At 40.7% G+C, this 27,859-nt stretch overlaps 1 long non-coding RNA gene across 3 annotated transcripts in view; it reads right to left on the reverse strand.

Annotated features, from left to right (window-relative positions):
• The window catches only part of LOC106580135 (uncharacterized), a 76,866-nt gene extending 55,937 nt beyond the window's left edge, over nucleotides 1-20,929 (reverse strand). Inside the window, exon 1 of one of the 3 annotated variants that reach the window (XR_001322812.2) lies at nucleotides 20,846-20,929. This is a non-coding gene — a long non-coding RNA (uncharacterized lncRNA). Of the gene's footprint in view, nucleotides 1-16,649; nucleotides 16,933-19,641; nucleotides 20,244-20,845 lie in introns of those variants that run through there. The other 2 variants (XR_001322811.2, XR_001322810.2) reach the window with 2 other exon arrangements.
• Nucleotides 20,930-27,859: the final 6,930 nt, after the last annotated feature.

The raw sequence follows: 27,859 nt of genomic DNA on the forward strand, positions 1-27,859 counted from the left end.
TTTGTCCCCTGACACCACCACAATGTTTGAGAGAGGTTGGTGTTGTAGAAATTTTGCATTTATAGTGAACAATAACTTTTAGGCACATCCAGTGTGCAAAAATAGCTCAATTACCACATTCGGACACTTTGGAGAGGTTGAAAGAACACTTGAATGTTCCCTGGATACCCCATAACACCCCCACAATGTTTGAGTGAGGTTGATATGGTAGAAATGTTGTTTTTATACTAAAGAAATAGCATTTAGGGATTGCAAATATGTAATAGCGCTAGAATTATCAAATTTACAGACATATGCCACTTTGGAGAAGTTTAGGGACACTTGGAAACGTCCAGTGACCACACCTGACACCACTTACTAAAACATCTGCCCATTTCTTGTTGTACGTCTATCAATCCCATAGTTTTTTCTGATATTGTTTACATGTTGTGGAAGCCATCTGATATGTTCAACGCTGGTCTGACCAATCGGATTCCACGCTTCAAGATCGCTTCGATCATGTAGACTGTGATATATTCCACATAACGTCGAACAACAACATTGATGAATACGCTGATTCGTTGAACGAGTATATTAGCAAGTGCATCGGTAATGTTGTACCCACAGCGTCTATTAAAACATTCCCCAACCAGAAACCGTGGATTGATGGCAGCATTCGCGCAAAACTGAAAGCGCGAACCACTGCTTTTAATCAGGGCAATGTGACCGGAAACATGACTGAATACAAACAGTGTAGCTATTCCCTCCACAAGCCAATCAAACAAGCTAAGCGTCAGTATAGAGACAAAGTGGAGTCGCAATTCAACGGCTCAGACACGAGAGGTATGTGGCAGGGTCTACAGTCAATCACGGACTACAAAAGAAAAACCAGCCCCGTCGCGGACCACGATGTCTTGCTCCCAGACAGACTAAACAAGTTCTTTGCTCACTTTGAGGACAAAACAGTGCCACTGACAGGGCCCGCTACCAAAACCTGCGGGCTCTCCTTCATTGCAGCCAATGTGAGTAAAACATTTAAACGTGTTAACCCTTGCAAGGCTGCAGGCCCAGACGGCATCCCTGGCCGCATCCTCAGAGCATGCGCAGACCAGCTGGCTGGTGTGTTTACGGACATATTCAATCAATCCTTATCTCAGTCTGCTGTTCCCACATGATTCAAAAGGGCCACCATTGTTCCTGTTCCCAAGAAAGCTAAGGTAACTGAGCTAAATGACTACCGTCCCGTAGCACTCACTTCCGTCATCATGAAGTGCTTTGAGAGACTAGTCAAGGACCATATCACCTCCACCCTACCTGACACCCGAGACCCACTCCAATTTGCTTACCGCCCCAATAGGTCCACAGACGACGCAATCACACTGCACACTGCCCTAACCCATCTGGACAAGAGGAATACCTATGTAAGAATGCTGTTCATCGATTCCAGCTTAGCATTTAACACCATAGTACCCTCCAAACTCGTCATTAAGCTCGAGACCCTGGGTCTCGACCCCGCCCTATGAAACTGGGTCCTGGACTCCTGACGGGCCGCCCCCAAGTGGTGAGGGTAGATAACAACATCTCCACCCCGCTGATCCTCAACACTGGGGCGCCACAAGTTTGCGTTCTCAGCCCTCTCCTGTACTCCCTGTTCACCCACGACTGCGTGGCCATGCACGCCTCCAACTCAGTCATCAAGTTTGCAGACGACACTACAGTGGTAGGCTTGATTACCAACAATGATGAGACGGCCTACAGGGAGGAGGTGAGGGTCCTCAGAGTGTGGTGTCAGGAAAATAACCTCACACTCAATGTCAACAAAACAAAGGAGATGATCGTGGACTTCAGGAAACAGCAGAGGGAGCAGCCCCCTATCCACATTGACGGGACAGTAGTGGAGAGGGTGGAACGTTTTTTAAGTTCCTCGGCGTACACATCACGGACAAACTGAAATGGTCTACCACACACAGACAGCATGGTGAAGAAGGCGCAGCAGCGCCTCTTCAACCTCAGGAGGCTGAAGAAATTTGGCTTGTCACCAAAAACACTCACAAACTTTTACAGATGCACAATCGAGAGCATCCTGTCAGGCTGTATCACCGCCTGGTACGGCAACTGCTCCGCCCATAACTGTAAGGCTCTCCAGAGGGTATTGAGGTCTGCACAACACATCACCGGGGGCAAACTACGTGCCTTCCAGGACACCTACACCAACCGATGTCACAGGAAGGGCAAAAAGATCATCAAGGACAACAACCACCCGAGCTACTGTCTGTTCACCCCGCTATCATCCAGAAGGCGAGGTCAGTACAGATGCATCAAAGAGGGGACTGAGAGACTGAAAAACAGCTTATATCTCAAGGCCATCAGACTGTTAAACAGCCATCACTAACATTGAGTGGCTGCTGCCACCATACTGACTCAACTCTAGCCACATTAATAATGGAAAAATGTATGTAATAAATGTATCACTAGCCACTTTAAACAATGCCACTAATGTTTACATACCCTGCTTTACTCATCTCATATGTATGTACTGTACTCTATACCATCTACTGCATCTTGCCATCTTGATGTAATAAATGTATCACTAGCCACTTTAAACAATGGCACTTTATATAATGTTTACATACCCTACATTACTCATCTCATATGTATATACTGTACTCTATGCCATCTACTGCATCTTACCATCTTGATGTAATAAATGTATCACTAACCACTTTAAACAATGACACTTTATATAATGTTTACATACCCTACATTGCTCATCTCATATGTATATACTGTACTCTATACCATCTACTGCATCTTGCCTATGCCGTTCGGCCATCACTCATTCATATATTTTTATGTACATATTCTTATTCATTCCTTTACATTTGTGTGTATAAGGTAGTTGTTATGCAATTGTTAGGTTAGATTACTTTTTTGATATTACTGCATGGTCGGAACTAGAAGCACAAGCATTTCGCTACACGCGCATTAACATCTGCTAACCATGTGTATGTGACAAATAAAATTTGATTTGATGTTTCCAGCTCTAGTCATCAATAATTCACTTATAGCTTGTCAATAAAATATGTTTTTTTGTGTGTGTGCTTCAGCTTGTGTATTCTGAACTATGTACCTCCTATCTATCTTCTAATAATTTCCTCATAACCTCCAAGATGTCTTCTTTCCAAATATACAAAGTTTTTGCATGTCAGAATCATGTAATTACACATGAATAGCAGTTACTTTTGGGTATGACTATTTAGGGTGAAATCAAAATTTTGCCATTACATTTAAGAGGTTTTGAAAGGGTAGGAAACATGAGTTTTTAAGTCACCAATGTAACAACACACTGTGGTCTAAAACTTAGTAACTTAGTTGTAGTCACGATCTGGTTACCTTTAAGTCCAAAGACAGTTATGTTTTTTGGTTATTACATGTTTATTAGCTAATTTCCGTATATCTTTTAAACTACCCACAATGCACTAGTTCTCAACCTTATATGGAGGATCTACTCTGTGCTACCGAGTTCGTATGCTAACTCGGTAGTTAGCTCAAACTGGCTAACGCTAGCCACTAGCCATGCTAACATGTAATTACATTCCAGACTAAGTGTTGGCGGTGGTGAGCTACAACCCACCAATCACAGGAAGTGGTATGTAAACAAGAAGCAGGCGGGGCATGTGCGGCCATGCAGTATGCTCTTCAGACTTTATGACGGTGTTATCTAGTTGGAACCCATTAGCACAGCAGGCTCTGGTGCCTTCTTCCCATGGGCTCAAAACTAAAGAGAAAATCATACCTGCTTGCTCGAGTTTTCTAGTACCTCATCTGTTCTCCTTTTTGTTTTGTCAACTTTTCAGCATGTTATTTGTGAAGTAGGCTATGGGAGTTTTGTAACGTTTTCCACCGTGGCTTACTGCTAGCGCGCTAGCTAACGGACATCTGGAATCTATCTATTTAGGATATCCCTGACTCTTCATCGACCGGTGAAGCACCCGCCTCACCCTGGCTTTGGTAGCTAACTCAGACTGCATGCTTTTAAAAGTTTTACTATCCGATGGGCCCAACCATCAATCTGTAAGTCTCTGCTCTGACTTGGGGTTATGTTTTGGTTGTGTTATAGCTGGTCTCCAGTAGTTCAGCTCTAGCTTACATTATAGGTAATAGGCTGGCTTGCCAAGTTCTCCATATTACATCGACCCTAGTAAAAAACGTCATTCTTCGGAATTCTGATCGGTTTTATGTAATAACTCTAAAAATAAAAAAGTGAGATGTAACTTTGCATTGGGAATTGCGTATATTAATGCAACTCCATATGTTACAAGTGGTTATGTTTATGCTACTTCCTCTTTGAGTGTGTAATATATTGAAACTGTTTGCTACCCGCCTTCCTTTTTCCTCCTGCATTGGGTAATTTGATTCTTTGTTGTCTACATGTCTACATTTCTTTGTTGTCTACATTTCTAACAACAATACATAAGCATGAATAATATAGTTTTTTAGTGTCATTACTGCTGTTTGAAATATATAACTGTAGCTATGTTATTTCAGATATAAAGTGAAATTATGTTTTGTTTCTCTGATGTGTAGTGGTTGAGGCTAATGATAGCAGAAATGGGGTATGGCATATGGATGTGCTTTACTTACTTTGCAATGGCTTCCTGTCTTATCTTTGTATCATGGAATTTAGTAAATTAATCCATCTTTGAGTTTTACTTTTGGCCTGCAAGCGAACTGTGCCAACACTTGAATTGTTTAAAAGAATGCCAAAGAGAGAATAAAAATGTTCACATGCAATGTGACATAAATATCTTCTTTGACTATAGCCAAGAATTTCCTTAAAAATGTAAAACTCTAATCCATTCAATATTAACAAATACAGTTCACACTTTGCCGGTGTGACAGTTACGGTCAATACAGTGTGGGAGACCAACATTGGAAAGCAAGACATGAGAAAATCACAAAGGTGACAGTAATCAAAGGATTAATGTATGCATACGAGATGTTTGGCAGGCATGGCTGGTGACGGCGCTAATTGAATAATTGGCTTCAGAGCGCCACACGCACCAACCACACTGCGTGTGTGTGTGCGTATGTGTGTGTGTGTGCCAGCGGACATTTTAGGTCTACCCTCCTCATGCGCTCACCACTGCCAAACGCCTTAAGATGGTGGCACCTTGAGGGAGCGAGACACCAGGCACCTCCTCCTCTCTCTCCTCCTCCTCTACCACAGGTCTTCACAACAACACTGGGCAGGCACCCCTCCCTAACCCCTGCCCTCCTAATAAATATTTAATTCCTCCTTTCTAATAAGGATATAAGGCGCCGGCTCCGGTGCCGGCTCTTGAAATTTGCATAAAAGGTCCAGATGCTAATGCAACTGTGGCGACTACTGGCAGTGCTTACTGCTCTATATGCAGCGTTGCCATCTCCCTAGACAAGCCAAGATCCCACATAATTGAATTGCGAAACAGTACACCGTATTCAATTGGCTCGCTGTATTCAAAACACATTAAGGTACCAAGGAGAACGACTGTCCTGTTTTAATTGTAGCAGCGCAACAGCTGTTTATGCATATTTCATGTCTCCTATAACCCCCTACCATTGTAAAAACGGCAGATAAAGTAGTTGGCATCATGCATTATATAAAACATTCTATACTTATTTGAGCCATAAGAATTGGTAGGTGGGTTCTACAACTATTGCTTAAAAATGTATAAATATATTCACATGAAAGACACCTTGAACTATTAATATTAGATACTGAAACATTACTGTATTTTCAGAGTATGTATGAGCAATTGAAAGAATGCAAGGGAAAATCTACAATTACATTGTGATCTACCACTTTAACATAGCAGAGCAAAATTATATATTTGGCAACATTTAAGGAAAAGTACAGTCAGTGTCGCCATAATGTATGTCAGAACAGTAAAGGCACAAGGTGTCACTTTTGGTTATTTTTAATTAATTGAAAATGAATAATGCAGTAACATGAAATACATTATTTACAAGCTTTCATCTTACGAGAGGATTCAAAGCGTATTTCAGATGCAATTATTTATAGCAGGGGTATTTGCATAATCAAAAGCCAGTGGAGCACAGAGATATCGAAAAGGAAAGGCAGGCAGGCAGTCAGCTTGGTTTAGCCGTATACTGTAAAGCTGCCATTCATCCGTATGCAGCCAGCCTAGCTATTGTTAACGCCAATGCTCACAACATCAGTCATATTAATCTTGTGGCCGACAGAATTTCTGCTGTGTGTTGTTAGCATCAATGGCATTAGCAATTAAGATGACATAAGTGCAATGTAGCTAGCTAGCATTAGCATCTTTGTAGAAGTCTGCTGAACATTATATGGGATGGGTAGAGAGATATGTTGGAAAAACGCAAATCAACAAATGTTTACTATTTTGTCCTTTAATATGTTTGCGCCGATATGTTTTTAAAAATGTATTTTATACATGTAGGCTACAGTATGTATTATCTACGTCCATTATCTGTGTGTAAGTAACAATGTGTGGTTATGAGACAAACTAAAATGTTTTATGCAAGTTTGGATGTTACTGTACAATAGGCTTTGTTCCTCATTCATTTTAGTGTCCTTCAATCCATTCAACGTTTTGCTCAAACAATACCATAATTATATATGTCCCATTCACACTTCCCATTAACAAACAAACCCATCATAAAAACACATTTGGTGTGGGAGCTTACAATACACTGACTGTCATTAACGTCCTATTAAGCCGACATTGATCCAGTCATGTTCAGAAGGTAATGGCATGGACAGTGAGACATAGCTAATGTACTGGTAGGAGTGAGACCATGTCTGTGACCACCTCCATGCAGGCTGCTAAAGGGAGGGGCACTGTGGCAGAGCACAACATGTCCACTCCTCACAACGACGCTCAAGTGGCAATGCATGATTTCATTAAAAAGGGCCCAACCATGACATTCAACAATGGATTATTAGCCCATATTATGGCTGGCTGATCGTTTATCAGCAAGGATGCAGGGGGCTGACCACATCCTTATAAACGGTGAACCAGTGGAAAGAGGAGTCAATAATTATTTGGTGTGTGTATGTGTGTGACATGCAAAAAGCAGGAGATGCACTGAAATGCACTGCAATGTCATATGTTTGATGCAGATTGAAACAGCATCTAAAGGGGCAGGCTGTCGTCACTGTGTAAGATGAGCAGCCATACCTACTGATGTGGTCCACATAGCTTTGGTCACCTTGTGCATTGCTAATAATATCCATCACACCACTGTTAATGGAGAAGTCACCTGACAGGAAATACAATGCAACACCTCAATGTGTGGGATGAATCTAAATTGAGCCCAGGAGACACGGAGAGAGTGGCATTCTAGTCAGTTACACAAACACACACACACACACACACACACACACACACACACACACACACACACACACACACACACACACACACACACACACACACACACACACACACACACACAATAAAACCAGGAACCTGTCCTGCTCCAGCGGTGCTGATGCCGGCATGCACACCGTGAGCTCACCTCTCGTTGCCACGGCGACACCAACCAGAGGGAAAATCCTGGTGTGTGTGTGTGTGTGTGTGTGTGTGTGTGTGTGTGTGTGTGTGTGTGTGTGTGTGTGTGTGTGTGTGTGTGTGTGTGACAGATGCCTGAGCGGGAGTAAGGAGGGCCTGAGGAATTCACACAGGCTTGTTTAAGCACTAGCGCCTCATTCAGTTACCAGGCCTTAGTTATTAGGGAAACACTAAACCGGCCCTTTCAATTATCAAGGCAATGACTTTAGCACGGCAGCCTGTTTATAATGGCTGGCCTGGGATTTGAAATTAGGTTACTTAGAAATAGTCGGCCGACAAGGAGGAAAATAGACATTTACAAACACACACTTACACACACAAATATGTGTATTATCATGATTATGTTAATTTAATATACACACAAACATATAGAGAATCACAGTCATGAACACACTTACAGGTATGACCACCACATTAAACACGCACAAACACCCACACATACTTTTATTTCCAAAAACCAAAAATGGGACTAACAGCTGAATTGGTGACTGAATTCTGTAAGTGATGAAGAGCTAACTCAGTCTGAGGGTCCTCTGCTCATCAATGGTGGCGCTCCACCTCCATTGAATGCCCTGAATTCATTAGCCATCGAGCACAGATGGTGTCTGGCTGCTTGTCTCAAGTTCAAGTTCATGTCCAGAAGAGACAGAGAGAGACATGGTGAAGCCAGACAGACCAGACGCTACTGAGACAAAACCATTGTTCCTCATCTACAGGCATCTCCCAACGTCCTTGGGACCTGGACGAACGTTGAATACTGCATTGGATCTGGTGTGACCTGTCTCTTCTTGACATAGCTTGACATTTTAGGAAATCAAGCTGAAGGATATGTGGATTTGTGTGAGGTTTTTTTGTGCTTAAGTAAGTATTTACCACGACTATGTAACAGCTTCAGACAAATTACAAAAAAGGATGTACTTGGTCTGAACACCAGTCCGTATGCAATTAAATCCCAGTGTAAAACACATTGTGTTATGACAATACAGTACTATAATAACAGTTGCAACAACATGGTGACTATTTTACATCCTTTGTCTAGCATAGACATGACCCAGACGGACCTCATCATAAGGTCACTGCCTGCCAGATTGCACTTGTATTATTACAACATGAGCCCTCTGCACAGAAAGAAGGCACATAAAAAAAACGGGCACGCTGGGCTGGTGTAAAATATGCTGATTGCTCGTCCAATGAATATGAAAAACCTGCCATGGTCGCCATGGTTATGTTACTCAGCCAATCACATGACAACAATGGCTGCGGAGGACTGTAAGTGTGGGTGGGGAGGGAGTGGACAGCAGAGCCAGAGTTACTGAGCAGAGAGAGGTGCTGTCACCACCCATCTCTATACACATAGTCAAATCACACGTCTATATTTCTCTGTGAGAATGGACCTTTTGAAATGGATGGCAAGGCCTCTCCTCTCCTTCCCACCACCCTGCCTGTATGGCAGTTTCATAAATAACCACATGCATCCTCACAGCCAGGGGCAGACTGGCCATCTGGCATTTCAGGCAATTGTCAGATGGGCTGAACCATATTTAGCTGAGTGTGCCTGTCTAACTAGGTTTTTTGTTGTTGCACAAAATGATCATTATTTGGCTAATAATGTGGGCCTCAAGGGAAAATTGAGCGGTTGTGGAGGCCTTGAGGAAAAAAATGGGCCAGTGTGGGGTCCACAGCGAAAAGAAATTGGCCGGTGTGTTAGAAATACCAGGGCGGATTTCTGGTCCCAGTCCTCCCCTGCTCACAGCCACTCCAAGCACTTCCTACCTACTGTGAGATACACTACTCAGCCAACAAAGATGAGCCAGAGAAAAAGTATGTAGGACTATCTGCTGTCGGGTATTAGATGAATTGTAGCTAAATATACAGCATGATAGAGTATTTACTATATTACCACAGACTCATGCATGATTTGGCAGTGTTCGCTAGAAGACAAAATATGAATGTGATATACACTAATGCTCTGGAGACAGTGTACGCCCAATGCAAACCGTTGCCAGCCAATATCACTGTTACAGTATGCACAGCAGGAATAGTGAGAGTGACTAAGAGAGAGAGATGCAAGTGTGACTTGCAACAGTTTCAGACATGTGATACTGTTCTCTCTCCTGGCAACACTGGGCTACATCTAGCATTGCATTGTGATGCTGCACTTTTTGAGGAGAATGACTGGGGTTAACATCCTCTGTTTGATACAGTGCTACAATATGGGGAAACATAGTGTAATGACAGCCTAGAAAGAACATGAAAGTAGGCTACTGCAAACCAATAAGACACAAAATACAAGACACAAAATAAAATAAAATAGGCTACCATATGATATAGCCTACTGTTTGTGTATTTCAGGCTAAAAAAAATAATTACGCTGGAAGAATAAAAAAAAATGTCTCCACCAATATCAATTGGCTGAGGAATAATTTGGTGAAATGGTAGAGAATTTTTTGGGTCAAAAGTATCAAATTGGGGTTAGGTAAATTTCACACCATAAAACATCTTCAGACTTCCAATGATGAAGAAACCTTTTGATTCAGTTAGTTTAGTGCAGTGGCCTTTTATGCTGTGGAGAATCAACTGATTTATAGTTGCTGGTTTACTTACAGACTTCAAGTTTTTCTTTACACTGTGCTGACATTTAGTATGGCCCCAGAGTAGAAAACAATGCAACCATTCATGAGTCTAGATGGTGATTTCAATCGACTTAACCAGGGACAATGAAACTTGGTTATTCACTGCTTTCCCAAATTGTGTTCTCAAATTAAATTTTGGGCTAATGTATAACGACCCAGTATTGTATACACTCTTTGATAAGGGTCAGAACAAGACACTAGTTTTGTCTGATGGTGTGAGAAAGTCGGCCAGAGACCCTTTCAGCAAGACCGTGTTGAATTCAGCCACTGTGAGCCTATTTAACATTGAACTTGAATAGTACCATGTGCACTAGCCTACCACTGCATACACTGGTGGTTTAGGCCTAGAACTCTGGCGCTTCCACATCGGCCTATCAATTAAAAATACATTTAGGCCAGCACTTGGGCAAAAAAAATGCAATTTCATCAATTAGGCTACAGCTAATCAATCTTTTAATAGGCTTTAAAGTAGTCATAAGACATTACACAATTTACATTAAAAAAATTTTACATCCATATGAAAAGGCCTACTATTAATAATAATATACTATCTGAAATGTAAAAAATTCACAATAGAAAAATGTAGGCTATGACTCAATTAAAAGCAGGTATCTAGCTTAAGAACAAGTGTAGATAATAAACATCACCTCATCTCCAGACAATAGACTCTTCTAACATCCATGAAGAAAACAAACAGCCTAGGTTACAACTGACACCATACACAGAGGCTATTCTCAAATATAAATAGATCTTGTTGGAAAGCCATCGTTTAGAAACAATGTTTTTTACAACTCTATTGGGTTGCCAACAAAGCATTTAATGTTTATGGTGTTTGTAACATTCTATCCAACTGTGCTACCATCAATAAAGAAACAAGACAACTATCCCACTAGTCACCATGTGCCTAATGCATGCCACGTGCTCCCTTGGTTGTTATAAACAAATCCACTGGTGACTAATATAAGCCTAGTGACCTGTAGCCTATAGCTAATAGCATCCAACATGCAGAATTACCAGGCCAGAAGCTATGCCTGCACTATTAAGCTATTTCTTTCAAATTAATTTTATTCGGATGTACTATATATCAGAATAAAATAAATATGTTGGCTTTAGCTACTTCTATAAACATTCCTTTATATTAATCAGGGCATGTCTTGCAATTAAAGGTAAAATAAACAAAAAAGTCCTGGTCAAGTTCAAATTCAGCACATGAAGTGATATCATCTATTCAATTTGGCAGATTTCTCTAGGCCTATAGTGCATTGTCAAATTCATTGTCATGAGAAAAACAATAGATCAGTGTTAGAGCGCTAGGGCATTAAAGGCCTACAATTCCATAATTATATAACATCGTTGATTGGATTTATAAACGCGTCCAGTTTTAAGATAATTGGCAAAACCGTTGCGTTCAAGACCGTTGCTACTCAAGTTTGGAGGCCGCGTCGGCTGGGTGGGAAACGTCGCCTCTTTCTATGGGGATGCAGATGAGTCTGGCGCACTTGACATCTTTTCATGACCCATGGACCCCCCCCCCCTGTCTGTCATATTTGGACTGAGCATGGCATTGCCACTTGCCCCGAGCGTGGGAATGGGAGCGTCCAGTCGTTCACATCTCCAGCACTGCGGTTAACGGAATCAATTAAGCAGGGCCGACCCCCACTTACATAGACGCCTCCCACCTCCCCCTCCTTCTTAGCCTATACCCCAAACCCCCCTCTCCGTTTTTGTCAGCTCTGTATACGTTCTAATTATTGCTGTTTGGGATGCCAGCGCCGTTTCCTGGTTGGAGTCGATCATGCCGAAATTAAAAAATGGAGAGGGCGCGCATCCTAAATGTCAATCTCATTATCAACGCTATAGCCTACATTAGCCAAACAGATGGAGCATGCATGCTAGCCTAGACTAGAACTCAAACGGATATATTTTCCATATTCTATTTTCCACATTTAATTATAGATAATAACGTATTTCAAGAAAGAATATAGCAAGAAGCATGAACAAGATAGATACAAAATCAGAACTCTCACACTCTGAATCTGTCAAAGGCCTATAATAGCCTAATCATATACTTAAAAAGTGTGTGTGCGTGTGTGAATGCAACATTTACTCATGCTATGATTAGTTATAGTCTAGGCTACCTGAAGTTTTCAAAAGTAATAGCCTGCCACAAACATATAGCCTAATATAAGTAATACATAAATACAACTCTTTCACATTTCCAATAAGTGAAAATGTCTCGTCAATGCTTGCTGTAACAGCAATTATTTCAGATGTTAAGACTTTTTAAATACAATTGGTAACGTCAGGTTATTATTTTGTGCATAGAGTAGGTTTATGGGTCTTGTTATTTCCAGTTTATATTTCCAAGGTCCTCGATGAGTCTGGAAGTAGTTTTTACTTTCGGTTATCTAGCTTTATGACGGCCATCACACTCATACAGCTAGATAACCAAAGATAACAACCCACTTCCCATTCTTCAAAAATATTCCATAATAGTCTTCTGTTCTCCGGGCGTTGGATTATGCACCTGCTTTCAGAAGTGGTCACCCATACTTTGAGGCAAATAAACCAAAATATAGAAGTACGCCTAATATTACTCCCATACATAATCCTATTTTATTTCCATAAAGGCCACTTCCGTGGAACGAGTCCCCCAAACTTCCACACACCAGTTGTTAAAAAATAGAATATCCAAAAAATATAATATAATGTGTTTAGACTGTCATATTCAGATGACATTAGCCAACATTACTGAGTTGAAGTAAGGTGGAGAACTGTGTGGTGCAGTCATCCTTGCACAGGCCCTGATTTGCAATGCAAATTAATTCAATCCCACAAAAGGCTCTTTCGCCTATTAAGTCGTTGTGGCAGGAGCAATAGATATCCTGTGAAGCCAGCGAAGAAGATACGGAGGAGGTGGAAAATCCGTTTCCTGGAGAAAGTGCGAAAATGACACAGGATAAACGTCGCGATTGTTTCGGAATATGGAGAGGACCTTGTTTGTGACCAAAAAAATTTCAAGTTGTCCGCACGTATCCAGCGTGCTAGAGGAAAGAGATGCCGAGGACTCTAAGCCAAGGGTTCCGTTATGTTGGCTAGCCTCTGCCAACCGTCTGAAAGGAGTGGGAAAAGGGCCATCCCCAAGGAAAGGGGGGAAACGGGGAGGAGGGCTGGGCTTCTAATGGCAAAATCTGGACCAACCCGGCGAGGTCAAAGGCCTCAGACCACGGGAGTGTAAAGTAATGATGATGATGTCATGAAAAATCACAAATGCACGCTGATATTCATGCACGAGCAAGTGGCAAATCTCCTCGCGTCATTACCAAGGCACCGGAATAATAGCGTTTTCCGCTAGCGGTCTGCATGCGTTTTGTGGAATGACAAAAAAAAGGACGGAAATACAAAATGATTGTGCTATGGTATGAGCACGATCATCTTGATACATTTTTAAGCCAGTAAGGGTATAATAGCCAGCAGTTTAAACCACAAAATAAAAGAGCTCAAATCAATGGAGGACATATGGCAGCATTCCAGGGCTGAGTAGAGCATTGTCCTGTATTTTCGTCGCTGCTGGTACCGAGTAGGGTCTTTGCTGTAGCATGGAACTGGGCCAGGTTGATCGAATATACGGGTGTGAGAGAGAATGCGAGTCAAGCCACTTTAATTGACTCGATTTGAGTCGAAATCCTATTGGCTTCATGTGTTTTTTCATCGTCGTGACCGATGTAAAAGCTACAATGGTTTCCAGGTAGGCTATACTGGCGATGTCGCATTATCAAATACGCGTTCATTTTTCTACACAGTGACACACCTAAAACGTTTCATCTTGTCTGTATCAAACATTCAATAATTCTATATTCATATTTATCAGACTTAGTAGGAAATATAAATATTAAATAACCTAACTATTAACGATATATGTGTTCAAGCCCCAGACATTAAAAAAATATAAAATAATAAAAGATATGAGCATGGGATGTATGCCAGGACTATTACCCATACTATAGGGTAGGTTACTGTATACGTATTGTTAGCAAGAATTCTCAAAATGTGGCACTAAAAAGCAAGATAGTTGTGTGTGTGTGTGTGTGTGTGTGTGTGTGTGTGTGTGTGTCAATTGAGAGAGAGCGAGAGGAGGGCGGAAGCAGTGAGGTCCAATTAAGGTTTTGGGCTATATGATACACCAATATTGCGATTTCAATAGGCCAACTAAACAAGATCGATATTTCCATGCTATACTAATTGTGGTTCCAAACTTGGAGTATTTTCACAACGCAGAGATGATCCGCACGAAATGTGACTTTGTAGTCCTTCTTCAGGCTTATTTAATTATCTGTATTTTACAAACAAAGGGTAGGCCTAATTAACTGCATATAGACCCTATAGCCTACGATATTGCCTAATCTTTGCACGTTAACTGAAATGTTTTGCATTTCCATCTATGTCGCGACATGCACCTGTTCACTTGTGTTTTTGCTGCGCGCTATATTAATGTATTGGCCCTATTGAAACATGTCGTTGAGGTGCTAACATGAAAGACCCAAATAGGTTGGAAGGCATCCAATTGCTCAGCCAAAACACTTCTAAATTCAACGTTTATATGATCACGAAACCCGGCCCTGTGCAATTATTAAGCACAGTTATTATTTGGAACGCGGTTAAATCTGACTGCAAGTTAAAGTATTCATAAGTGGTAGCCTTGATATTAACATTCCTTCGAAGTGACACCGGTTGATCCAACTGACTGAGATCCCATTTGAAGGCGAATGAACTAATAAAATGTCCCTCCAAGAATGCGCCATGCACGACTCTATCCAATTATGTATCATTTCAGAGTTTCAGAATTTCCCAATAGTTCTGACATAATATTATAATCTATATGACTAGTATTTCTCAATTTCAACAGAAGTGAGCAAGCATTTCTCCCACCTTGGCCTTTTTGCGCGCCATACTGCATGGAACATTTTCCCTGCAACATATAGACTAGCCTGCAACCGTGATCCTCTATACTGTAGGTTTTATATGTTGTCATTCTGTCACTTTAAACATCAGTAATGCCTTGATTATGCTACACAGAGTATGTCCTGGTTATTTCGGTACCCAATTTATGACACTATAACATGAAGGTCTGACAATGTATATATAACACTGTGACATTCTAATAGACTATCTATGTAATATTGACTGGGTTTTATACAGTATGTAGGCTAAATAAACTCATTCAAACCAAGAATTTTAACTTTCTAAATAGTGGTTTTCTTTCTTTCTTTCTTTTATTGAGTGCTCGTGCGCATTAAAGGGGCAATCAAACAAGTGCAAACAATAACACAGTTGCCAACCCACCACTGTGTTGGTAAATAGCTGAGGTATGGGGCTGGAGCTCTCAAATTCATAGACAGAGCAATGCATGCAAAGACTGACAATCCATGATATCCCAATTATGGTTTTAAACATGTTTTGAGGCTATACAATGTTTGTTTGCAATTACATTGTTTACAAACAATGTAGTTAAACCAGCTTATATGTTGGGCACGATAGTTGAATTAAGTTCATTGGGCAATTCTAATGTATATTCTTCAAGAATCAATAAGTATAATTCATACATTTAAACGTTTTAAAAAATGATGTGACAAACGCAGACTGTCCCTTTAAGGATTGGAGCAGTAAGTAGGCTAACTAACTGTACACAAAACTCCATAAGTACTTTTTCACAACTAGCCCAACAACCGAGACTAGTCTGTACCATAGGCGTGAAATTAAGTATTGTTTACACCATACGATACGGAGGTAGCCTACACAATTTTCATCATGAGACGATGTGCAACCCAATCTTTACGCATACGTTGTAGCCTACATTCAATTTGACCCGGCATAACACACTATGAAACTGATGTTCGGAGCAATTTAAGACATTCTCAGTTAGTTAATAATCACAGCTGGCCGTTTTAACTTATTGCACAAACCATCTACCAATAATTGAACTTGTCATTGCGCTAAGTCTGCACTTTGGCTCAATGCATGGAGAGGCGTTGGCTACTTTTGCACTGTGCATGTGATTGTGGTTGCGACAAGCTCATGCAAACAGTCTGAACAATGCTCCGAGTTTTCATCATGATTATTTATTTTAGCGAATTAAGAAGGCCAACAAAATCTCCAAATGTGACAAAATGTATTTAAGTGCCAGGGAAGAGCACTATAGCCTTACGAAGCAGTATGAACTGCAACTGCTCAAATAGATATGAAAGCTAATCGTAGCCTACATGGTCCTCCTCAGCTAAAACAAATGATCTCTATACATTACGTCCACTAGCCAATAAAAACCAATGAATTTAGTCTATTATTCACCGAGTCATTCAACTTTACTGTAACTTTTACGCACATCAAGCAACATAAACTTTACGCACGGTCAAGGGATTATCACCAACATTGAACTTACTTCCTCAAATTGCGCAAGAAGCATCACAGCAACCAGACACAGCAATCAGAAATCATCCTAGATAGGAGATATGTTCTGTGGGACCCGGTGGACAGTCCCCCAAATATCCAGCCGTCCTCGGCCGTCACTTCATTTAAAATTGCCGCTAATACTCAGTTCATTATGCGTGCTTCAGTTGCTCTGAGTAAAGCCTGAGCATATTCCAAGCACATGATAGAGGGAGGGGAGAGGGAGACCGAACTTTCCCATAACGTCTGCGGCACCAAATAGAAAGTGCACAGTTGAAGCTGTGAGAGTCTGCAAGTTCTCTTTTTTTTGTGTGTGTGTGTGGGGTGGGTGGGGGGGGGGGTGTCCATCCTTTCTCTGTGAGAAAGGACGTGCTCTGAAATTCAAACAAGTTCCCTCGCTCTGTTGTTGGGCACGAACTGAAGAGGCATTGTTCGTCTTTTGGCCTGGACTCCCCCATTCCCAGACCAGGTTATGGAGTGATGGCGGTCGGTAATGAATTTGCTGCAGGCCCTCCTTTAACGCGTTATGACAAACGGAACATATTTACAGTCGTTCAGACAAAAGGGTGAACATAATGTGTTTGATACAATCCCAAACCAAGACTGAAGGAGGCCAGTAATACATCATAGTCTTTATGGGAAAAACATTTTATAACTCCAATCAAAATGTTTTTGGTCGGTACTTTTGCCTTCACCTAAGCATTTAGTTAATTTGTATACACCCCCCCCCCCCTCACACACACACACACACACACACAAACACATGATGAGAGGACTTATACAATGTAACAATGATGTACAAATTGACCTTGTGATAATTCATTTCAGAAGATCGCAAAAAGTAGTTAGCTATAAGATGGAAGCAATGTGTGCCCTAACTTGTTCTTTAGCATATGTTGTGCAAGCAGAGGTGTAGTGCCCATAGGGGGCACACAGACCCCCTCCGATGTGTCCAAGCAATTTTATGAAGTTGACTTTAGCTAGCCCAGATAGGTTCCCAATCTCCCAACCTCATAACTAGCTCCTGTACCAAGAAGCCATTTCAGCCTACCAACCAAGTTAGATAGTTAGACAAGCTATCTTAGCTGGCCTGCCCGCTTGCAAGGTTGGTAGACTTTAAAAAAGCAAGCAATTACTAAATGTACTCAATGAGACTCACATTCCTTTCAATCTTTTACCAAGATTTTAGCAGATATGCAGAGAAGCACATTTAGTTTCTTTGAAATAACCACCAGTCAGTAGGATACTTACAGCTCAAGAGGTATGCTTAGATTTACAGAAAAATATACATTCTTTATATAGAATTAAGCGTAGTGATTATGGCTCTAGATTGCAGGAGAAAGCTATTTCAAGTGTTTGACAAATGCTACATTCTCTAACTTCCAACCCCCAGCCATCCTCAGGTACTTTGTGCACCCTTAGATTTTGGGGGTGCATGACACCCCTGTGTGCAAGGACCATGTGCCATGATATGCTTGGGCTGTTACATATCTAGCCTATAGACAATGGTAATAGTGGTATTGTTACTAACAAGTTACAACAGGTAATACAGGTAATGTAATGAATTGCCGTTCTTCTTCTTCTTTTTGTTATTAGTATTATTACTACAACTATTATCGCCTATTTGTAATTACACTATCAACATAGCTACGCTTATTACAGGTTCAAATGCCTTGTTAATAGTTTGGAGGAGATAAAGCATGTCCTTTTTGTGTGAAACACTACATTTATATCAGGGCAAAGTAATTTCTTACAACTCTCTTTCTTATACTTTTCCCTGCTTAATTTCAGGCATATCCATGTGATTTAACCAGATTCACGTTTTGGTTTAACAGCGAGGTCACGTTCAATGACGTAGACAAGCATATCATCTACGTGCAGCCATATTTAAATACATCAAGGAAATTAGTGCATCAAAATATGCAAATCCAGTTTACATAGTCTGTCTAGCCGCTGCCAGAGCAATTTCCCCCAACCGGTTCTTGGGTATTTGATTGCCGTTTGGAAAGCGAACATTGTCCTGTTTGTTTTTGACAAAGCTCCGAGGGTGTGTGAGCGGTGTGCTTTGGAGACATGAAGTGAAGAAACCAAGGGTTCTGCCTGGGAAATCGCACATGCATAATGAGATGAGCCACTCTGCCATTCTCAATGCTCCGATGCTGTGTGTTCCAGCGTGCGTATTATTTTTTTTATATTGATGCATATGTAAAAGGTAGATTTGTATTGCTTTACTTTTCTCTATTCTTCGTTTTCCATGCTATTACTTTTGGTTTAGGTTGCAGTGATTGCAATGGATATTTATGGATGATGACGCGCACCTACAAGCGTTAACCTACAGTATTTCCAATTTCACATAGCCAATCAGCTGAAAAAAAGGACTATTCCGAAAATAATGCGTTAAAATAAGGCAATAGGCCTATAGAAAGTTTGCTAGTTGACTAATGATGTAAAATTGTAAAATATAATATTATTATTGTTCTCGACAAAAATATGTATATGATTCTAGTGGCCAAACAATAGAAGGGATTTAGTGCTATAATAATGCTGAGGATACCTGGACTTATATTTAGCCTATATTCCAGGAAAGGTGCTCGAGATTGTGTTTTACAACAACAACAAAAATATATAGGCTACATGTAGCCTATGGTCATTTGAATATTCAGATTTTTTTAAAGTGTTAACCCACCTTACAGTATGTATCTCTATTGGCTATGTAAAGGCGACATTTCCTCTGTATTGGCTAATGATGCGCACACAGGCCGCGTTTGCGGCAGCGCGCGGGCACACACACATACACACACTGAATGAAACACTGACTTCTTAACCATTGTCTTGAAGTAGCTAATTGTTGTGTTTTTAGTAGACATTATCGTTTTTTAAATAACAAACAATGATTGGTTTAGAATGAGCGTTTTGCTGTATAAAAACGAATTGCAACACATTATATATAGTAGGCTACGCTAAATGAGATACGTTTAACTTACCCTTATATTTTACATCACCATTAAACTCTTCCTGCTGGGCTATGCACGCGCTCTCAATCAAGTCGTCGCCAATTTTCCAGCCCAATTTATTTGTGCGAGCCGTTGGAGATTCCGTAGTCCCTACTCGTAAGTCAGCCTCCTCGTCAAGTGAACCTTTTTCCCGAACTGCTCCTCTTATGTGTCACCCAATAGAAGTGGTCAGACGGGCACACGTAAAGATTTTTTCCCTCCAAACAGGGTACATGCTGTCATCGACCTGCAAGTTGTTTGTTTTGACAAACACGCACAGGGTTGTATGCATAGGCTACAGCATTCTAAGATTATTGCACATCAATTGCTCTTGCCACTTGTAAAACCAAACCACCCTTTTTCGAATTTGTAACATGGAATAGTGTGACGCACTTGAACCAACATGTCAAGTGAGGCATGTCAGCTTTGCGAACTAGATAAATGTGCAGTTCCAATCACACTATAGCACCTATTGACGGTTAGGCTAAAGCAAGATACAGACCCAAACAAGGTCTACAGAAAAGTGTAATCAAAAGAGAGCTGCGTGAACATAAACACTTTTTTTTTTACAAAAGCAATGACGTATTAATAATTTGCATTTGAATTGTCACGGATATTTAAAAAATAGATAGCCATTGCACTTATTATATCAGTGACATATGTAACGGGGACGAATTTGACGACAGAGAAGAAACTGCGACATTTTTCCAATTAGGCTATAGACTATATTGCTTGCTTTTCTGCAAACGATAGAAAAAGTAATACAAATCCATAGTAATCTTAGTGTTGTAATCAATCAATTATCGAATACATATTTATGCCTGACACAGACTTCATATTGGAACTAGATCATTGGTAATACACCGACTGGTGATACCTGTCTTCCACATCGTGGTAGGCATGGACTACCCTCATTACATATCTCTACATAAGTTTAATGAAACATGCACGGTCAGCCTATAGTGAGAAAGAGAGGACAATCGCTTCTAGTCACTCGGTCTCTTTTACATCTTATATGGCGAATAACCAATCATTTCTATTTTCGCCTGCTTTTCAAATTTAGGAATAGGTTACGATGTTGCAGTTTATGCTCTCAGTTTCGAACAAAACTCATCCATAGGCCTACAACATAAACGCGTCCTTTATTGTAAATTATCTTTAAATCTTTAGAAAAAAGACATCTTAAGCATCTCACCATGACGAAACAGGCCTTGGATAAGAACAGCCAATATAGTTCCTTGGTGTGTGTGAGACAGAGAGAGAGAATGAAAGAGAGAGAGAGTGGTTGAGTGCGTTCTTTTGTGCGATTTGATTTATGATAAAAAAAATGTGTAGGGCTATACAATATATATATATATATATATATATATATATATATATATATATATATATATATATATATATATATATATATATATATATATATATTACACAAAATGTTATACACAAAATGTGAGTTATATAGTTTCAACGTCGCTGCAACTTAACGTCAACCAGAAAAACAAATAGGCTATTATTATTTATATTTGCATTATGATTATTATGATTATGATTATCACAAGTGTTTCAGTAGGCTATTATTTATTTAGTTATTACTATTAAACCCAGGAATATGCTACTCTGTTTTATCAGTATAGGCCACCTCAATTCGACATTGATTAACAAACTATGTCCAGCGTGGTTATTTAGCGAAAACGAATCGATAGTTACCAGGCTGATTGAGATTTGTGGCTTTGATGATACAGCATCTGTGAGTATTGGTGTCTTTTGCGATAGGCTAGCGTTTTGGACTGAGGATGTGAGAGTGTATGTAGTATGTACCTTAGCTAATAAACGGCGACATCTAGTGGTAACTGTGGAGAAAGTATGACGTGCCACGTAGTTATATTGAGGGTCACCAGTTTTTGGAACATTTCGATTATTTCTTGTTTAGAAACAAACGAGATCATGTCAGCAAAAGGTCATGCAAACCTCAAAGTCGGTAGCCTAAATAACGAACGAATTATTACAAAAATAATGCCTATGGATTGACAAAAGAAGAAAGCGATGTCTAGCCAATAACACATCCTTCAAATTTTACATTAGGGGAATGTTTTTTCTTCTTAAATTTAAGGGTAAATACAACGAACATGTTTTGAAATAAACTGCAATGGAATCGCATAGCCTGCTATTCCTCAATTTAATTGTCATTCTTCTTCGCATGTCTGATTTTGAGCCACAGGCCTATACTTTTATTTAATTTATTTCTAAACATGACTCTGTGTTTGCATACTATTATTATTAGGATATGCTATTCTTCGATTTAACACGCTTTGAATTAGCCTACACACGTTTATTATTTTTCTGTCGTGTGATGTATTTGTACAATTTCAATTAATGGTGAAGTATCAATGAACTGTCTAAAATAACAACAGTTCACTTCTTTCAGCATTGCATGCACTTGGGTCAATTGATTTTATTCGATTCGTTATTCCGGCGAGTAGCATTTTAATTAGCTTACATGTATATAAAGTGAAAGTAATTCCACATACTAAACTTCAGATCTCATTTCTCTTGTTTATCAAATGAAGAAAATGCTTATTTTAGCTCCAGACTTGAGCGGCGGTGTTCGCCTTTCCAACTTGCCCTCCTTGCACCACTGCACACGCTGTGGCCGCAGCTATCCCGGTTCGAATCTAGGTCACGGCAGTTTTTATGTAACATAAACCATGTGCTTTCAATATCGAATTATCTTATATGATTTCACTCAGTCTTGATCAATGTGAATTCAACGAGGTTACCTAAAGCAAATAAATAGGTTATGAAGAAATGGAATTAAAATAGACTTAGGTCTGGATCTGTCCTTATTTTTTTAATTGATACATTCGATTTATGATAGCATGTTATTGTATTATTGTAGCCTACTCTAAGAGTTTATATTATGAAAATGGGGGGGAAGACATGGCGATTGGGGGCGCAGTTGACAGGAATAGTTGCTTGTAGCAATACTTTCCCACTGGGCACAGACCTCAGTTCAACGTCCAGTTTTGATTTACATTTGGTTGAGTTAACTCATGTAAATTCAGCGCGATATCAACAAAAAATGTCACCCTTTCATTGGATGTAGGGTAAAAGTTGGGTGAAAAAATACGAAATTCTCTCAATCCAATCAGTTTTCCACGTTCATTCAATATCATCAAATTTTTTTGACGTTGTTGAAATGACATGGAAATAACCTTGATTCAACCAGTTTTTGCATAGTTGGTTGCGCAATTGTATTTCAACTGTTTTGTCCAAATGTCATTTAAGTTTAGTTCTCTGCTTCACATTGCGCACAGGTTGCTTAATCCTTTTGTAGCAAATAGCCCAACGACTCTTTCCCTGGTATTGGTTTCACATGTTTCAAATTTCACACATTTGCATCCATTTTAGATCTAGTTTTTCAGGATAAAAACCCCCACATTGATTCTACAAGTTAATTAATCAAAAGCTAAAATGTGTCTTCCTGAAATGTCTTGTTCTTGATATTAAGTTTTCCCCCAACCATTTATGGACATATGTTCTTGTTTGTCAGGCTGATAGGTAAAGGGTGAAATAGTACATTCTAGTTTCTGGGCAGGAGTAGTAACCAGATTAAATCGGGTACGTTTTTTATCCGGCCGTGAAAATACTGCCCCCAATCCCAAACAGGTGAATTAATCACAAGCTAAAATGTGTCTTCCTGAAATGTCTTGTTCTTGATATTACATTTCCCCCAACCATTTATGGACATATGTTCTTGTTTTTCAGGTTGATAGGTAAAGGGTGAAATAGTACATTATTAAGCTACACCAGGAAAATTGATGGTTGGCCTATACCATTCTACAACCATTCCACAACCATTATAGCTACAACCATTCTCATTGTAAGACGAACATGATGAAGTACCTTCAATACATGTTTTTTCTTCTTCTTCGAATTAACCGCTCACGTTGTCTGTGATTTTTAGTACTCTGTGACCGTTGTTCCATTGAGTTTGATGGGGGAATTATTTTCAGTCTTCCCGAAATGTGGATAATGCATTTTTTGTTGTTGCATATGCTCAGAATAAATGTATGTTTACTAGAAAAATGTATCACTGAATGTGAAGTGAAATAAACCTTAGCTGTAAATGTCAAATAAAAGTCTGCCATTTGAGTTCCCATGACTCAATGCCATGATTTCGTAACCTTACTACGTTACAGTTGGAAGAAATAAAGCAAGAAACGCCATTGCTGTGTCTCAATGTGGTGTCATCCATATTATGTTATATTACAGGTAACTGCCAAAATGAGGGAAACAGTTGAGTAAATGAGGGATCCAAAGTATATTGAAAGCAGGTGCTTCCACACAGGTGTGGAATATCCCATCATGCATGAATAAAAATGCTGGGCAAGCCATTATTTTGGCTAACATGGCTATGCCCCACAATCCACAGGGCACAAGTGGTCACTGAGTGGTTTGAAAGGCAGTCACCAGATTTCAACCCAATTGAAAACTTGGGGAAGATTCTGGAGCAGCGCATGAGACAGCGTTTTCCACCAACAACAAAACGCCAAATTACGGACTTTCTCCTGGAAGATTGGTGTCGCATCCCCCCGATAGTCTTCCAGACACTTGTAGAATCTGTGCCAAGGTACATTGAACCTGTACTGGCATGTTTTGGCCCAACGCATTGTTTAGACACTTTATGTTGCTGTTTCCTTTATTTTCGCAGTGCAGTACAGTACCTTGCAAAGGTATTCATCCCCACTGTTGTTTTCCTATTTTGTTGCATTACAACCTGTAATTTAAATAGATTTTTATTTGGATTTCATGTAATGGACATACACAAAATAGTCCAAATTGGTGAAGTGAAATGAAAAAAAAAAAAAAATGTTTCCAGAAATCCCCCAAAAAATATACACTGCTCAAAAAAATAAAGGGAACACTTAAACAACACAATGTAACTCCAAGTCAATCACACTTCTGTGAAATCAAACTGTCCACTTAGGAAGCAACACTGATTGACAATACATTTCACATGCTGTTGTGTAAATGGAATAGACAACAGGTGGAAATTATAGGCAATTAGCAAGACACCCCCAATAAAGGAGTAGTTCTGCAGGTGGTGACACAGACCACTTCTCAGTTCCTATGCTTCCTGGCTGATGTTTTGGTCACTTTTGAATGCTGGCGGTGCTTTCACTCTAGTGGTAGCATGAGACGGAGTCTACAACCCACACAAGTGGCTCAGGTAGTGCAGCTCATCCAGGATGGCACATCAATGCAAGCTGTGGCAAGAAGGTTTGCTGTGTCTGTCAGCATAGTGTCCAGAGCATGGAGGCGCTACCAGGAGACAGGCCAGTACATCAGGAGACGTGGAGGAAGCCGTAGGAGGGCAACAACCCAGCAGCAGGACCGCTACCTCCGCCTTTGTGCAAGAAGGAGCAGGAGAAGCACTGCCAGAGCCCTGCAAAATGACCTCCAGCAGGCCACAAATGTGCATGTGTCTGCTCAAACGGTCAGAAACAGACTCCATGAGGGTGGTATGAGGGCCCGACGTCCACAGGTGGGGGTTGTGCTTACAGCCCAACACCGTGCAGGACATTTGGCATTTGCCAGAGAACACCAAGATTGGCAAATTCGCCACTGGCGCCCTGTGCTCTTCACAGATGAAAGCAGGTTCACACTGAGCACGTGACAGTCGTGACAGAGTCTGGAGATGCCATGGGGAACGTTCTGCTGCCTGCAACATCCTCCAGCATGACCGGTTTGGCGGTGGGTCAGTCATGGTGTGGGGTGGCATTTCTTTTGGGGGCCGCACAGCCCTCCATGTGCTCGCCAGAGGTAGCCTGACTGCCATTAGGTACCGAGATGAGATCCTCAGACCCCTTGTGAGACCATATGCTGGTGCGGTTGGCCCTGGGTTCCTCCTAATGCAAGACAATGCTAGACCTCATGTGGCTGGAGTGTGTCAGCAGTTCCTGCAAGAGGAAGGCATTGATGCTATGGACTGGCCCGCCCGTTCCCCAGACCTGAATCCAATTGAGCACATCTGGGACATCATGTCTCGCTCCATCCACCAACGCCACATTGCACCACAGACTGTCCAGGAGTTGGCGGATGCTTTAGTCCAGGTCTGGGAGGAAATCCCTCAGGAGACCATCCGCCATCTCATCAGGAGCATGCCCAGGCGTTGTAGGGAGGTCATACAGGCACGTGGAGGCCACACACACTACTGAGCCTCATTTTGACTTGTTTTAAGGACATTACATCAAAGTTGGATCAGCCTGTAGTGTGGTTTTCCACTTTAATTTTGAGTGTGACTCCAAATCCAGACCTCCATGGGTTGATAAATTGGATTTCCATTGATTATTTTTGTGTGATTTTGTTGTCAGCACATTCAACTATGTAAAGAAAAAAGTATTTAATAAGATTATTTCATTCATTCAGATCTAGGATGTGTTGTTTAAGTGTTCCCTTTATTTTTTTGAGCAGTATATATATGGAAAAGTGGCGCGTGCATATGTATTCACCCCTTTTACTATGAAGCCCCTAAATAAGAAATGGTGCAACCAATTACCTTCAGAAGTCACATAATTAGTTACATAGTTAGATTGCACACAGGTGGACTTTATTTAAGTGTCACATGATCTCAGTATTTATACAGCTGCTCTGAAAGGCCCCAGAGTCTGCAACACCACTAAGCACAACAAACCTGCCGATAGAGGGCCACCCACCAAAACTTACAGACCAGGCAAGGAGGGCATTATTCAGAGAGGTAACAAAGAGACCAATGATAGCCCTGAAGGAGCTGCAAAGCTCCACAGCGGAGATTGTAGTATCTGTCCATAGGACGACTTTAAGCCGTACACTCCACAGAGCTGGGCTTTACAGAAGAGTGGCCAGAAAAAAAGCCATTGCTTAAAGAAAAAAATAAGCAAACACGTTTGGTGTTCGCCAAAAGGCATGTGGGAGACTCCCCAAACATATGGAAGAAGGTACTCTGGTCAGATGAGACTAAAATTGAGGTTTTGGCCATCAAGGAAAGTGCTATGTCTGGTGCAAACCCAACACCTCTCATCAACCCGAGAACAACATCCCCACAGTGAAGCATGGTGGTGGCAGCATCATGCTGTGGGGATGTTTTTCATTGGCAGGAACTGGGAAACAGGCCAGAATTGAAGGAATGATGGATGGCGCTAACTACAGGGATATTCTTGAGGAAAACCTGTTTCAGTCTTCCAGGGATTTGAGACTGGGACGGGGGTTCACCTTCCAGCAGGACAATGACCCTAAGCATACTGCTGAAGCAACACTCGAGTGGTGGGGAAACATTTAAATGTCTTGGAATGGCCTAGTCAAAGCCCAGACCTCAATCCAATTTTGAATCTGTGGTATGACTTAAATATTGCTGTACACCAGCGGAACACATCCTACTTGAAATGGTGGGAGCAGTTTTGCCTTGAAGAATGGGCAAAAATCCCAGTGGCTAGATGTACCAAGCTAATAGAGACATTCCCAAGAGAATTGCAGCTGTAATTCTTGCACAAGGTTGCTCTACAAAGTATTGACTTTTTTTTGTGTGGGGGGGGTGAATTGTTATGCACGCTCAAGTCTTCTGTTTTCTTGTCTTATTTCTTGTTTATTTCAAATCAAATCAAATGTATTTATATAGCTGATATCTCAAAGTGCTGTACAGAAACCCAGCCTAAAACCCCAAACAGCAAGCAATGCAGGTTTAGAAGCACATCTTCAAAGTGGTAGGCATGTTGTGTAAATCAAATGATACAACCCCCCCCAAAAAAAATCAATTTTAATTCCAGGTTGTAAGGCAACAAAATAGGAAAAATGCCAAGGGGGGTGAATACTTTCACAAGCCACTGTAGCTCAATGACACCAGACATTAATTGAGACTCTCGCAGTCATTGTCTGGGGACCGTTGGTTAATTTTACGTAAATATACAGTACAAGTCAAAAGTTTGGAGACGCCTACTCATTCAAGGGTTATTCTTTATTTTTACTATTTTCTAGACGAATAGTGAAGACATCAGAATTATGAAATAACACGCATGAAATCATGTAGTAACCAAAAAAGTGTTAAATAAATTGAAATATGTTTTATATTTGAGATTCTTCAAAGTAGCCACCCTTTGCCTTGATGACAGCTTTGCACACTCTTGGCACTCTTTCAACCAGCTTCATGAGGTGGTCACCTGGAATGCATTGC

This window comes from Salmo salar, chromosome ssa20, assembly GCF_905237065.1.
Source record: "Salmo salar chromosome ssa20, Ssal_v3.1, whole genome shotgun sequence".
NCBI classification, from domain to species: Eukaryota; Metazoa; Chordata; class Actinopteri; order Salmoniformes; family Salmonidae; genus Salmo; species Salmo salar.